General features: G+C 33.2%; 1 protein-coding gene across 3 annotated transcripts in view; it reads left to right on the top strand.

Moving 5' to 3' along the window:
- Window positions 1-15,062, top strand: part of CALCRL (calcitonin receptor like receptor) — a 90,695-nt gene that overhangs the window by 14,763 nt on the left and 60,870 nt on the right. The window contains exon 2 of one of the 3 annotated variants that reach the window (XM_074339068.2): window positions 2,439-2,506. The exons of 1 other annotated variant lie outside the window; for it this stretch is intronic. The gene's annotated coding sequence lies outside the window, so the exon portion shown is untranslated. Of the gene's footprint in view, window positions 1-2,417; window positions 2,507-15,062 lie in introns of those variants that run through there. One more of the 3 variants, XM_088794619.1, reaches the window with a different exon arrangement.

Here is a 15,062-nt window from a genome sequence, read left to right as displayed (position 1 = left end):
CCATTACCCTTTATTTAAAAAGTCCCATCAAATACACACTGAAATCTTTTTTTTTAAAAATGAGGAAGAAACAAATAATTCCATTCAGGTGCATGTGTACATTTTTTTTAATAGACTTTATTTTTTTAGACCAGTTTTAGATTCACAGCAAAACTGAAGATAAGGACCAAAGTTTTCCCATAGCTCCCCTGTTCCCACTTGTGCACAGCCTCCCTCAATCTCAACACCCATGTCAGAGTGGTGCATTTGTTACAATTGATAAATCTACACTGACACATCATTATCCCCTAAAACCCACAGTTTGCGTTAGGGTTCACTCTTAGTGTTTTACATTCTATGGGTTTAGACAAATGTATAATGACATCTGTTGTGTGTGTTTTTATAATCTTTTGCATATTTAAAATAATTTAGTTAGCTTACAAATCCTTTGAAAGAGACAGTGTCTTTCCACTGTGGTAAAACTATTTCATATACATAAAAACATAATAGAAGGCATAGGAGTTTGTCTTTCGTATAATCCATCATTTTGGAAGCCACTTGTTTGCTAATACCCATCAGCTGAATTTAACCAATATGTTTCTGATTTCCTCTTTAAAAATATACTTAGGTTTGCATTTCTTTCTTTTCGCTTAGTTTTTATGCTTCCCCATGGCAGCATTACATCAAGAAGGTTTATGTGTATTCTTATTTGCTATACTTTTATTCTGTGTTTTTAAGGTTTAGTTGATTTTGATCTCATTGTATGATCACTTCAACCAATGGTGCTACTTGAACAAAATTAGTTTTCTTTTGAGTTTTTTTTTCCTAGGTATCTCTATCATTTTCATTAAGGCTTTACAATGTTTTCTTTGTATCCTCTCTTCTTGGATATTAGTATATTTTCGGTACTATAGATACTAATATTTTTCAGAGGAAAGTGGAAGTAAGACCACAAATACAAGCACATCATTTTATTAATATGTGCAACACATTTACTAACCCAAATTAACTCATCAGCAATTTTTCTGATAGCCAGAAGTAACCATTGATATACTTGTTTTCCAGTGATTTCAGCTCACTGAAAGGGTGGGAAGATTTTCACAAAACATTTTCAGCTGTAATGACAAATGAAATCTATCAAACTATGCAGAAATAATAATAATAATAATAATAATAATAACAACAACAACAACAACAACATATCAAGTCATTTCTATTTCTAGTGGCATTTTCTAGCAAGTTGGAAAAATACTCAAAATAAACTTCAGATTTGACCTTCTGAGGTCCTTATGTATGCTAGTAAAGAATGTGACTGAAAAAGTTTTTAGCTTTTCCAAAATAGCTTATAGAAAATCCAGATCCTAAATATTCTGCAAGAGTGTCTGTTAATGTAAAAAAACACATTTCTTAAATGCGATCAGCTCATGATCCTAACATATACTAGACAATTTATAATACTATATAATAAATTATTAAAATATGTGAAGTAAAAATTTACAAAGTAATTTTACAAAGTTATTAAAATGTTTTTTAATTCACAAAATATTTGATTGCAGAGATTGCTTTCAATGTAGCTTTCTTAATGCTTTTGAGTTTTCACTTAAAGATCCCTATTGACTTCATAGAACTCCTGGACAATAATTCAGAAATTATTGTTAGAAGTAGCAGCAAATTGATAATTCATAAGGGTCAGTTCAATAAAAACATCTCAAACCCCAATATGAGCTAATGAAGATAAATAATTTGCAAATGAAAATTAGACATTTTTGAAGTTGTACAAGTCCAAACACTATGTAAATACAAAGCAAGGTTAACTAGATTATACCTGTATCTTCCTTTCAACATTAATTTGAATCTGAAAAACGCATGTAAAACATGTTTATATACGTGTACATGAGGACGAATCTCACTTGTTAGTAATTCCCTCTATTTAAGGAGAGTTAAATCTCATTACTGACACGGTCTAGACTGGTTCCCACTTTGATAAGGTCTTTGTCATTCTTTTACCCTCATTCACTCCACATGGATCACACTGAGCCTCTTTCTGTACTTTGAACCATCCACCTCATTCCCTCAGAATCATTTGACCAAGATATCCCTCCAGGAACAATCCTTCTCTTAAACATTTCAGGGTATCTACCACTTTCTGGAGTTAAGATCTTGAACAACAGGGACCATCCTTCATGTCTGTGCCCCTTACGACCCTCATTCTTAAGAAATGAGGTTCCAAGAACAAAGTTCTTGTTTACTTCCAGGTTAGCATGGTGGCAACTTAAACGTGCCTGCTGTATCTCCTCCCAACTCCCCATTAAAAGGCAGCATTTAAAAATATATATATGTTTATGATTTTAACAACAACAAAAAACACACACCAGTATATAACCTTAAGTTCTGTAAAATCCCACTATTCACTAATAACATTTTAACCAAATTCACAGGAATGTTCTCTTGTCATCCAGGGTACTACGATGATACACCAACCACTTGTGCTGCCACCTATCAAAACTTTGGATGGCTCTACTTTCAGGTATTGCATATATTACAAAAGAACATTCATGACCTAATGAAAGTAACATGTTGGGTTTCCAATGAAGTCAAGGATAATATGAATATGTTAACAATAATGATAAAGATTTCAAATGATACATAACTGAAATAACTTCTGAATAAAGAAATTTGAAAGGCAATCTAACAAAATACTGTAAAGATGGACTTACGGATATCTGTCAAACATACAAAGTCAAACATACTAAATTTTCTTGGGAATTGAGGGTATTGATTTAGCCCCCATGTTCTTGTTCCATTGGCCAGAGAACTAGGAATGTTAAAGTAATTTAAACAGATCCTATCAGATTTAGTAATATTAGTAATTTAGTAATATTAGCCACAAACATCCCACACACCACACACACAGAGATAATGTCTGTGGCTAATCTTATTATAACTATCACTATATATATGATTCTGTACACATACAGAAAATAAATTATGCTTAATGTTATAAAATAATAGGGCTGGGTTGCTCATTGGAACTAAATTCTTTTCCTCTGTAGATTCTTTGTTTTCTGATACACAATGTCACTGTTATATTTCTATAAATGGTAATGAACCTTTCCTATAATTGGAACATTACAGGATATCGTTTATAAATATGGGAACAGGAAAATGGGAAATGAGCTCTTTTAAAGATTTAAGTTGCTCTAGACACTATTTTTAGAACTTCTTGGCAAAGCAGTTTCAATGTAAATCCTGGCATTAATTAGAAGCTTCAGGGCATCAGTGCTTCCAAAAAGATGAGTGTTGCAGCTGGAGGTGTTTTCTTATTCATACTTGACATTATATTTCTATGTCAGATATTAATTATGCACTTGTTATTACACCTTACAGCCCCCTTTCCTACAAACTTAAAGTACTTTTCCTGTCCTAACTTGTTTTCAGACCCCTAAGTATTTAACAATCCAATCGTGTATCATCTTAATGAACTATAATAGCATTAATGAAAAATAAAGGCTACCAAATTATTTTATCTTTAAATTCAAAACTTAGTGACATAATTTCTTCTTCTGATTTTTAAATTCCCAAATCATTGTGTTGGACCCAAAAATAGACCCTCTCTCATTATTCTTTGTCCCTCAGCATGTCTTTGGGAAATCATCATTGTTGTTCTATCCTTTTATGTGTCAGCTTCCTTTGCACATTGCATTTCATATGACTCACTGTCCCTTAGAGCAAGGTTTGAATGCTCTACATGCCTACTTATATCGGACAGCTGGGTTTTTCTTCCTGAACTTTTTTATGTGAAGTCGTGCCAGATCAATTTTGATAAGGCCTCATTTGCTTAATAAAGACATAAAGCAAAGAACATAAAATAGCAGAAAATTCACTTACTAGGCCTCCACTATCTGTATACCAGTCATCTCCATGTGGAAATTAAGAGAATTACGCAATAATTTTTCTAAGTATGTTTTCACCTTATAAATTCTAATCTATATTGGATAGTTTGAAGGAGTGCATTGGAAGTGCCTTGAAAATGAAAGATCCAAATAAACTGATTTCTCTTCATTTGACTTGATCTCTGATTTGCAGAGTATTGGTAAGATTTTTTGTGTGTGTATGTGTGAGAATTTAATTGCCCATTTTGTAATTTCTTCAATTTTATTTCTAAAAAGTAGAGTTTAAGGTGGATATGTATTTAAATTCCAGGTTGAAAAATTATCTCTGAGGAGATTAAAGAATAAAATTGAAAACCACAACTGCAGTTTGCTATCATATTAGTTTGACTCACATATGGCTTAATTCTAACTTAATGGAAAAAAAAAAAAAAAACAGAACTGAGACTTAGGAGAGGGAACTCCTAGTCGTAGATCATCTACCACTACTGTGGGATACGAGGCAAATCACTGAACTCGACTGAACTCCTACTTCCTAAATCTGTAAACTAAGCATTAGAATATAAGACTTCTCAGGTCCATTCCAGCCCTGAGATTCTGAATCTCTGACTGTAACTACTTTGAAATAAAGATAGGGGATAGAAATAAAACATCATCTGAAGTTCTGTGTAACAAAAAAATGTGATTTGTAATAGCTCAATTCCTCTAACTTAAAATCTTTTTGCTTTGCTCATTTACATAATCATTCAGTAGACTCTGGAACTTGACATATGGATAAGAGGTTGGAAAGAAAAATAAATGAGAATATCTCTGGCCAGATTGAATTTTCACAATAGAAATATCTGTTTCTAGTTATCACTAAAGTTCAATAATCTTACTGAAAATTCTTTCTGACTCAAGATAGTAAAAATATTAACTTGTACATTTCAAATAATTTAATAGTTCTGTTTTCACATTTAAATCTTAATCGAACTAAAATTGAATCTCAGATATAATTTTTTCCCCAAAATTGATGGACAATCAATACTTTTCATTAAATAGTTCATTGATATGAAACTTAGCTAAATTGTTATGTTTACTAAATTATATTAAAAAATTATTTTGGATTTCAGGGTCCATTTGTTTTATTGTTTGTTTGTTTTTTCAGTTGAACTTTGGAATTATTCGTTCATTGACTGCATTAAATTTATAAATTATTTGGGGGACAATTAAGCATCTTTATACAGTTTAGTTTTGCATCTATTAATACAAATATGTCTTTATTAAAATTACATCAGGTCTATAAATATCTATTGGATATGGGTAATGTGACTAGATTCTACATGTATCACATGGAAATGATCTGTTGGTGCTACTTGTAGGCAAATAAATATAAGGTTTTGCAAGCAATGGGTTGGAAGATGCCAAAGGGTTGTTATTAAGGATAATAAATTATGAGAATATTAAAGATTCCTTGCAACTGGGGAGTATGTGTAATGATTTATATGTAACTGTGACTACTAACAAGTAGCCTGCATTTACTTTTTGATAATGAAGTTTTATTTTTGCTAATGAAGAACATTATACAATCACAAAAACAGAAAAGGTTGTTATTAGGTGTGGGAAAACTACATAGTCTTTTTCAAAGATACACTGACTGACCCATAAAATAAGCAATAAATTGAACACAGAATATTTATCTTGAAAGGTTTTTTTTTAATCATATTTGTAAAGCTTGTTCAGTGGAATAGACCCATACTTATGATTAAGAATCAGACCCCTCAGGCCAAATCTCAGCCAGAGTCCACTACACTTCAGATGAATTCTTTTTTTTTTTTTTAATTAAAGTTTATTGGGGTGACAATTGTTAGTAAAGTTACTTAGGTTTCTGGTGTATAATTTTGTAGCTCAGATGAATTCTAATAGTCACTGGGGTGTAGATTTCTCCTAAGTAGAAAAACCCCACATTAAAAAAAAGGCACTGTTTCTAAAAAACTTTGTTTTACTTAGCTATTTTATTATTGTTTATCTGTCTTCCATCCTATTTCCCACTCCTTCCTTAAGTGTGCTTTCAAAGCAAATTAGTTCTCTTTTTACGGAATATATCAATTTTGACAAAATCTTCCCTTTGCCTAAAATATGTCGACCCTAACATGAATGTGACAAATTGAAATTATCAGTCAGGTTATGCCACAATTCATTTATACCAACAAGGGTTGTAAATCTGCTAGTTCTTAATTCCAGCCAGCGCTTCCTAAATTGCCCATGTATATGAAGTTCTGACCATTAAGTTTGCGAACTCACCTTAGAAAAAGTGTTACATACTTCACTGTTGAATATCACTACGGTCACCTTCTAAGTACTCCTCTTGGGAAGCTATGCACTGATGCCAGTGCCTAGTCCACCCTTCAAAGCAATTTTGGAACTCTTTTTTGGAATGGCCACCAGAGTTGTTGTCGTATTCCCTTTGATGTCCTAAATATCATCAAAATGTCTTCCTTTCAATATTTCCTTTATCTTCAGATAAAGAAAGAAGTCATCGGGGGCCAGATCAGGTGAGTAGGGCGGGTGTTCCAATACAGTTATTTGTTTACTAACTAAAAACTCCCTCACAGACAGTGCTGTGTGAGCTGGTGCATTGTTGTGATGCAAGAGCCATAAATTGTTAGCGGAAAGTTCAGGTCATCAAACTTTTTCACTCAGCCTTTTCAGCACTTCCAAATAGTAAACTTGATTAACTGTTTGTCCAGTTGGTACAAATTCAATGAATAATCCCTCTGATATAAAAAAAAAAGGTTAGCAACATCATTGCAACAAGTTCGTGAACTTAATTGTCAGACCTTGTATACCTTTGTGAGATTATCTAATTTCCTGTCTCTGTTACTCCATCGGTCATAATATAAATAGCTAGATAGGCAAGCCTTTCCTCCTTGTGGCTTGTATCCATAGTATATAGAGCCTTAATATGTTTAATGATACATAATTTATATGTCTACTCCCTGTTAAAAACAAATGAAAAAACATTTACATTGATTCCTCTTGAAGTTAACAAATGTCTACCAAAGATAGTAGAGAATCGACTACGACCTAGGAAGAAAGTAGTCATTTACTGTATTTTACGAAGTTCATGCTGTGGCTAAAAGTTCTTTGCCCACCCAGACCGCTGGAGACATAAGACAAAGGAAAACACAACACCAATACTTGTAACTTTTAATATGTTGAATCTAAAGAATTCCTGCAGATGAGAAACAGACCCTCGACTTAAAGGAAACTAAAATATGGTTCAGTAAGCCTGGCAAATAGACCCAGCAACAATTATAACTCAATCAAGCCTTTAGACCAACTCTTATTGTTGCAGGCAGTTTTATATATACACTAAAACCTCCAGATGAAAAAGTCAACACTTCTGTCAAATGTTTTGTCTATATGACACCAAAGATCACCTTAAGTAAGAGAAATTTGAGTAACCAATAAATACCAATTTCCATTGTAAAGAGTTACCTCATTGGGCATAGTCACATTTTTTAAAATTAAATTTGTCTATTGTTAGTTAGGCTTTAAGCAGAACAACTACCTATAAAGAAAAAATTATGGCCATGCTGAATTTATTATTTTTTTATTATCTCACATATAAACTTGTTTTTCACATTTACTATATAGTTAGTAACAAACTTATCTTCAAATCACTTGGGATTCCATTTTATAGAGCATGCCATAAACTTAGTTACTTATTTCCTGAAAAACTTTATTATTCCCTATTTACTTTCATTTGTTTCCCAAAGCCTTTGGGCATTCAATAATGGATTAGAAAAAACAGTGTCATGACACATAAGCTGCCATCTCAGTGGAAACATGACACATAACTAAAATCACAAAATACTTTAGAATGAATTTTTCCAGCATGAGTTAAGTTTCTTTAATTATAAGCAGTCCTTAGAAGTTCTTACAACCAGATCATAAAAATATTACTTAATGATATCATATTAAGATAGGTTTTATGCTTTCTTTACAAGGGAAAAATAATATTGAATGGTTTCATAACATATCAGATTCTACATGACATTTGATAACATATTGGGTGGAACACTATGTATGAATACATACATACATACATACATACATGTATTTTGAAGCACATTTGCTGAATTTAAAATGCATTCTGAGAAAAATATCTATGCAATAAAAAATGAAGAGAACGCAGTATGTTTTTTCACATAGATGTATTAAATTAAAAAGAATAAGACTATATTTTTTGTTTCACATATTGTAGTACCTGGTTTGGAAAGGACTATATATATATATTTGTAGCCAGAACAATTTTTTACATTCTATTACTATTGTCTATTATTGTCTTGAACAGTCTTGAAGGTCAAATTCATCTTTGAAACATTTTAGTAGTGAACAGGGAAGAGTGTCATTTTTTTGCTTATAACTCCTTTCTAAAGATTGTAACATGAATTATAATTTCTATTCTCTATTACAACTCCGTAAGTTGGAAGTCTTTGGTGCCATTTCTGGGCACAAAGATTTAAAAAGCCTTGTAGTCTATCTTCTAATGTATTAGTTTTATACCTTTATATGACTAGAAAGATCCTTACAGTATTTTTTAATACAATCCCCACATTTAAAAAATAAAGATGGAGAAGCAGGTAAATAAAAAGACCAGTTAAAGGAAACAAAATAGTAAACAGGTGTCAGAACCAGAATGAGTACCTATTGATCATTGTATAAAATGGACAAAACCACCTAATTATGCCTTTTAGACATTATGTATAAGCAACACTCCATTCCTCCCATAAATTTAATTTTTCTCTACGATCTTCTGTAAATTTTCATATATGTTGAACTTGGAACTTAAGAAAACATTCTCTGATATTTACTCTAATATCCTACTATCATTAAACAGATTTGGTAAACCTCTTTCACAATACTCATGAGAAATTACTCACATACTATTGAATCTAAACTTCAAGAAACTATCCCATTTGGATCTATGTCCAATCCAGTGTCCACTGAATTTGTCAAGCTATTTTCTGAGAGCACATAATATGCTGATGTTATCTTAAATTCCAGGGTAGTTCTTACAACAAGCCCTCTCGTGCAGTTTTAGTGCAACCCCTGTTCAAATAAGCAGTGTGACTAATAATTCTATTGAAAAAACTTGGCTTATCAAATAACTTGCTGAAATTGCTGTCCATATCCTGACATGATGAGGGGGCTATTCAGTTAACAGAGAACACACACATGCGCTGGAGACTTTGTGGTCACTGTCTTTTTCAGGTTTCTCAATTGACATTTTATTGTATATTTCTTTCTTTATGTAGCAAGTTGGAGCTATTTAGCATGAGGGCCTTAAGAAAATGACTATCCGCTAAGTTTTTATGTTGAAAAAGGATTGAGAAAATCCTTTACCCCAGAATAAGCTAGTCTAATTAGCATCAAGCTAATAAAACACTGGTGAAGTAGACAAAAAGACAAAGCACAATGCTCATTGAATGTAACTCTTTTTAGCCACTGATTCTTAAATCTGCCTGAACCCATATGTAAATACATATTTTCTAAAAATACTAATTCTCAATTGAAATCTCTGTAATAAAGAACACCCAACCAATTGTGGGTATAACTGTGTGTTGGTCCTTTATCTTAAGGATGCTGTTGGCTCATTTCACAGGATTTTACATGTCTCAGATAAGTTCCCGGAGACACAGTACAGGATAGCCCAAGGAAATGTAAATTAGGGGATATGTGACTAGTCTCTCCTCTGTCTCTGATCAGTTGCATGAATGTGGTCAAAACATTTCACTTCTCTCGTCCTGAAGGTCCTTATTTGTAAAGTAAAGGTTTTGTACCAAGATGATCTTATTTATACTGCAAACAAGTGATACTTAATATAATAAATACCAAATGCATCTAACTAGTTTTCATCAAATAAAAGTTATTATTATTATTTTAATGAACCATTAGGTTCTTCTCATTTGAATTGCTATAGATGGCGTTGACTTAAACCTTGAGTCCTGATGTTCATTTCAAATGGTCTACCAGAATTGTGTGCAAAAATATGGGTACTTATTGTGTGTATAATTAATTTCAAGATAAAATACTGAGTTAAAAGTGTTTTCTGTGGTCAATTTTCCTAAATTGTCAACTGGTCAGAAATGCATGACTTACCCAAGAGATTCATCACTACACAATCTTCCAAAAATCATGTTTTGCTAATTCTAACAAAGAGATACTTTTGGAATCAGAAAGATCTCAAGGCTTATGTGGAATCAGAAAGATCTTAAGGCTTATGTGAGTACTCATAAAATGAGGAATTTCAAGGTAGAAGTCGCATAGTATTATTTAATATTGCCCATTTTTTTTTGTCAGAAGTATACTTTAAATGCTCTTAATATGAATAAAGAAACCAAATTGAATGTAAAAGAACACTGAGGATTATTACTTTAATATCTTCTCCCTAGAATCTAGCACGGTGGTGGGCTCACAGTAAGCAAATGCTCTACAAACATTGGCCACTTAGTGATGGTTCTGATGTCTGGGGGCATGTGCTTCATTTAAACTACAAAATACTACAGATAAATATCTGTATAGCCAGTGACTATTTGGGGAAGTGAAATACATCAGGGTCCAGAGGTAGTTATGGATAAGAGTATATGCTTAGTTGTGTGGCCGGTTAGCTCAGTTGGTTAGAACATGGTCCTGATAGCACCAAGGTTGCCCTGTTTGATTCCCCACATGGGCCACTGTGAACTGTGCCCTCCTTAAAAAAAAAAAGAGTATATGGTTCGGAATCAGAGAGGGTCCTAGCTTGCTCAACTTTGTTAGTGAGATGACTTTGAGCTTTAGTTTCTTTATCTGGAAAAATAAAAGGGTCAGCATAATAATTCATTACTCTTAGAACTGAGTGTGATAGCCTGCATGCTTCTGCTGCCTAGGACAGCGCTTAGCACACTGCAAACACTCAGTAAGTGGTAGCTAGTACTACTTAAACGATTCTTTAAATGTGATTTCAATTGTTATAAAATGTCCAATTAAACCTTGGTTTATAATTCTTTACACTATCTATTTTTGATATTTTGGTAATAGATTTCTGAATGTGTTCTCAAGAATCCCTGACAATTTCTGCTCTCCTTTTATTTGTTAGTGGAAACAGGATAGGATGCGTGATCCAAATACCCCTCCTTCTCCCTATGTCCTACCATCCTCACATCAGCATCTATATGCTTGAAAAAATATGCAAAGGAACTTTGTTGCTGAAGAAGGAAATAGGAGGTTGTTTTGTTTTGTTTTGTTTTGTTTTGTTTTGTTTTGTTTTGTTTTGTGGGACTTAATCTACGATGAGGACATTAGGACTCAGAGGGTGACACAGTGTTTATATTCTACTGGGAATTTGAACTAGTTTCTAGGGAGGTGAAGATGGAGGACATTTTCGTGAAACAATTAGTAAACTTGGAACACAAAATGTGCTGTCGTAGGGCCCAGCTGGCAACAAAGCGGAAGGTAAAGTTAAACGCACTTTCCACCAGTTCTGCACAGAATACAGCAGGGCCCTGGTGCTGCAAGGATGGAAGATTTTGTGAGGAGCAGGTGATAGTGTCCTTGTGATGTAAATTTTAGGATGAAGTAGTAAGAAATGACAAGAGTAAGTCACTTCCAGTGATTCTCAGGGCAGAGGGCATAGACAAAAAAGGTCAAAGTGCTAGAGAAAGGATGCTGTGTGTTTGTCCTGCTACAGAGACTGGCTTATGAAGCATTCCTTTGGGGATTTCAAGGGAAACTTGGGATTGTAAATGATGCTGGAAGGCATGTGTACTAAGGTACAGATAAAATCGGGAATTGTGGATTATTGATAACACGACTTGGTATCCAGAGGCTTCTGGGGCCTAATAAGATTTCAGTCACAGAAATAATTATGGAAGAGTTTATTTAGACAAAATTAAGATAAGTATTTAAATAGTATGGAATCATGATTAGGTTGCCATATTTGAATTTATGAAAACAGAAAGTAAACTATGGGATTACCTAACTGATTTAAAGTATCTTCTGTTTCCACACGAGTCACTGGGCAATAGGAAGGTGTATATTTCTTAATAAAGTTATTTTCAGATGGAAAAAATGAATATAGCTACTTTCACATGGTAGGTCTTTCTGCTGATTTATGTAATTCTAAGGATTAATCTACTAATAGTTTAGGTAGTTCTACCTAAGAAGAGCATCATGTAATTTCTTGTAAATCAGCATTCTCAGATAACCTTTCATGTATTTAGAGGAAATTGTCAAACAGCTTTGAAACCCTTAGCTCAATCTTTTCTCAAACCTCTGTAAAGCATTCAATACTCTGATATATTGTCTACTTAAAAATAAACTCTTAGACATGTAGTGTTACTGAATTTATGTTTAAATAACCCAAGTCTAGGTATTAGAAATTTTCTTTCTTGTTCTTTCTGAACACTAACCTTACCCCACACCGATACTATCTGATATCCCTGACATACACATTTCAAAATTCTTTTTTCCTTTTCACTCAAGGTACCACTCAAAAGTATATACTCCTGAAATTTAAATTCGTATTATCTCCTGTTGAGTTTAGGCTCCCATTTAAGTTGTATGAGGCTGATTTATTTTCCTCCTGACAGTAGTTGACAAAATTCATAGTCAGTTTCAATGTATTCTTTTAATAGATTTTTATTTTTATTTTTTTGGCCTGCCCTGAGCTTTATTGTAGCCATAGGCACATAGGTGAAACTTGGCCAAAGCATCACACTTTGAAATGACCTTCACCACAGGGATACCACCTCTCCCTTCTTTTCTTTTTAAAAAAAATTCCAAAGAGGACATGTGATTATGATCATTAGTCTCTGAGCTGTATTTTCAACCAGTTTTATTATAATGTTATCTTTGTACTTTGAAAAACAGTGATTCAATAAATAAGAGATTTTTTCCAAGATATACATTATGAATATTAGGTCATAATCTCATGAAAGAATTTTGATCTCTTCCAGCACTAATTCACTAAACGATTCTTTTACTCAAACCAATTCTTGGTTCCAAAGGCAGAAACTTCTCTCTTATCTATCTGGGAAATATAGGATCTTTTAAAAACATGAAATAGCAACAGATTTGATTAACTTCAACCACTACATGAAAATGATTTTTAATGTTCTTAGTTTGAAAGCTGTCTTACAAATGTTAACAGCTATTGCATTTTAGAGATTTTGGAGTAATTTCTAATAGGAATGCCCAGTTCGGTGTGACAGCAGCAACTGAATGCTCAATGATTAGTAGAGCAAACAGAGGTTAGTCGGTATATGAGCCAGTCAATGCTTCCAAAAAGACTACCATGTGGCTCCAGAACTAATAGTTAATCATACCATTTTTTAAACTGCTATATTTAATGGTTTAATATTATTCTATTCATTTTCATAATGCCTTCAGGCAGATATCATAGATCCTTTACGGGTAGATTTGTACCTCTAGTTAAAAACAATCTGAGGAAGGCCTTTATAATGCATTTATATTTAACCTCACATACAGTAAATATATTCTTTAATTAATATGAATTGCTCTTTTGCAGATTAAAATATATGTCTTTCTTCTAATTTTGAAGAAATGAAATGGCCTATTTATTAACTAGAAAGTATTTAAAATGAGATAATTTTTACAATGCCATTTATAAAATTTTGGGATATTTTTCTCCAGGTGTCACTTTCGAGTCAAGCTCCAGAACTGACTCAACCTAACTGTATTAGTCTGCTAGGGCTACCATTAAAAAATATCACAGACTGGGTGGCTTAAACAACACAACTAAAATTTCTCCTAGTTCTGGTGGCTGGAAGTCGGTGATCCAGGTGTTGGCAAGTTTGGTTTCTCTTGAGGCCTCTCTGTTTGGCTTACAGACGTCCACCCTCTCACTGTGTCCTCACTTGGCCTTTTCTCTGTATGTGAGTTTCCCTGATACCTCTCTCTTCTCATAAGGACATCAGTACTATTGGGTCAGGTCCTCATTTAACCTTAACTGTCTCCTTAAAGGTCCTATCTCTAAATACAGTCACATTGTGTGTTAGGACATCAACATATACTTTTTTTGGAAAAAAATTTAATCCACAATGCCAACAATTTCTAAGCAATGATTTCAAAGAAGAAGATGAAGTCGAAATAGGTAAGAGTTATTTGAAAAATTTAAAGTTCTCACAGGTAATAATTGAATTTGATTCCCTAAGTAAAAAAATAATCATCCATATCTCATATAGGCCAATAACACCCAAATTCAAATTATGCAAGGGCTTCTTACATACCAGCCCTTCAATGAGAATTTTTCAATCAAATATTTTATAAATCAATCATAATTAAAATCAATCATAAATCTATCATAATTAAAAACCCTTTCATGGCTGATGTCAGAATCACTAATGTCCTGTCACAGACACTATTAGATGCCACCACAGTTTACAAAAATTTTTCTATATTAGTAAGTATACTTTTCAGAGCTCTATTCTTCCTCAGGTTCTCCAAAACGATTTGTTTCTCTTTCCTTTGTGCTTCAATATTTTTCAAGCATACTTCTTTTTAAAAAATGTGTTCATTTTATTTTGTTTGCTGATCATGGCCTAATAGACACATTTTGAGAACTGGCCTCGGCTATGCTCACTGTTCCGTATGGTTTCATCAAAACCCCTTTTCATGTCAAAAATTCAACGGCAAGCATATAAGCATGAAATCCCAATATTTAGGAAACATTTATCTAGATTTTTCTAGTGTGGACTTGTCTTATGTTTTATATTGCATGCCCTCTCATCTAAAGCTCTCATGTTTTGACAAACAGTTTGCATAAAAAGCTCTTCTCTGGGGACTTCAAAATATTGCTACTTGGGCTCTTGCTCCTTCATTCCTTCCCATAGGGTTTGCCTTATGGGATTAACCCTCAACCACAGAGATTACCGAGATAGCACCAGTGTCTACTTCTAACCAAATCGTCAATTAATAAATCAGCAAAAAAAATGTATTTCTTGCTCTCTGGGAAATGAAATTCCCAGATGAATGGGAATAAAGTACAAAAAGAATAAATAGGTTTCTCTGGCTGCCTTAAAACAAACACACAAACATCTACATTTACTAATTTCCTGGTGATCCCAGCTCTCAATCCTCTGAACTTCAGAGACAACATGAATTTGGACTAGTGTGTGTGTCAACTTGTTGTCTGTTGGGTAGGCACTG

Source organism: Rhinolophus sinicus, chromosome 17, assembly GCF_057876585.1.
Source record: "Rhinolophus sinicus isolate RSI-liver-muscle chromosome 17, RSI-T2T, whole genome shotgun sequence".
Classification (NCBI taxonomy): Eukaryota; Metazoa; Chordata; class Mammalia; order Chiroptera; family Rhinolophidae; genus Rhinolophus; species Rhinolophus sinicus.
Note: the sequence above shows the minus strand (reverse complement) of the source record. Positions and strands in the feature narration are given on the sequence as shown.